General features: G+C 43.0%; 1 pseudogene; it reads left to right on the top strand.

Annotated features, from left to right (window-relative positions):
* The window catches only part of LOC104982540, a 602-nt pseudogene extending 300 nt beyond the window's left edge, over nt 1–302 (top strand).
* The last annotated feature ends 852 nt before the right edge of the window (nt 303–1,154 follow it).

Genomic DNA, 1,154 nt, shown 5'->3' with positions numbered 1-1,154 from the left:
GTGGGTGGAGTGAGTGGCTGGTGTGCGGGATTTTTGTTCCAGAAAGTTCGAAAACTTGCAGCCACTGCGGTAGGTGGTGGCTTTCTTCTCCTTCAGATGGCTGGTGACGGTGGCTATGTGCAGATCAACTGGAAGAGACGTGAAAAAGATGTAACAAAGCAAAAGGATGGATGAAGAAACGAGCAAATAAGGCAGCACCCGAAGTCAGTAATGTAATAGAAGCAGCAACAGAATTTGTCAGACAGAACATTGTTATAGCCAGTGGACTCGTGGGAGGCTTTTTGCCAGGCCTTGCATCTTAAGAAGATGAATGTTCTATCACAGTGGAGTCACCTCTGAGAAGAAACTTGGTGGTGACAAAATGGTCTCGACCTTACACACCGACAGACTCTCCAGGGTGGATGCCAAGAAACAGCTAGCTGGACAGCGCCAAGCTCACTGCTTAGCATTCTGTCATCTGAAATGTGGCAGACGAGTATCTGCTGTAAAATAACCTGTACGGTATATATATAATAGTATCCCTAAGCAAAACATGGCTTTCATTATTTTTAAAAATTTGTGTCCATTTAAAATTTGCCTATAAAACGCTACTACCGGAGGTAGATATGGAGAGATTTAAAAAAAATCTGTTGCATATATTCCCCAGTAGAATATTGTCTTAATTTTACTTAAAAAGAAGAAAGAAACAAAACTCCTGTATATCCTGTCTCCCCTTTCCCTCTTAGGAATAGTCCCTCAGAGCTTCCTGAGGGGATGCCTTCCCAGGCTCCAGTCCTCAGTACAAAATATAGTTCTACATTTTTAGGGTGTGTGTGTGTGTGTTTTCCAGTTGACAGTTTCGGCAACCAACAAAGAGATCCAGAACAGACTTCTCTCCCTCTCTTGAACTCTACAAAGAACGGGAGCTGTGGTATCAGCAGAAGCCCCCTTATCCTGTTTGCCCTTCCTCAAAAAGTCCAGATGAGTTTAGATGAGTCTCTCTTAGGTCTCAGATACCTGGTTATTAGCTGATGAGATTTTGTTGTTGTTGTTCAGTCACTAAGTTATGTCCGACTCTTTGTGACTTCAGGGACTGGAGCACTCCAGGGCCTCCTGTCCTCCACTATCTCCCAGAGTTTGCTTAGATTCATGACTTTTTTTTTTTTTTAATTCAT

This window comes from Bison bison, unplaced genomic scaffold (assembly GCF_000754665.1).
Source record: "Bison bison bison isolate TAMUID 2011002044 unplaced genomic scaffold, Bison_UMD1.0 scf7180017864533, whole genome shotgun sequence".
Taxonomy (NCBI): Eukaryota; Metazoa; Chordata; class Mammalia; order Artiodactyla; family Bovidae; genus Bison; species Bison bison.
The sequence above is the reverse complement of the archived record's forward strand: the minus strand, read 5'-3'. Positions and strand labels throughout refer to the sequence as shown.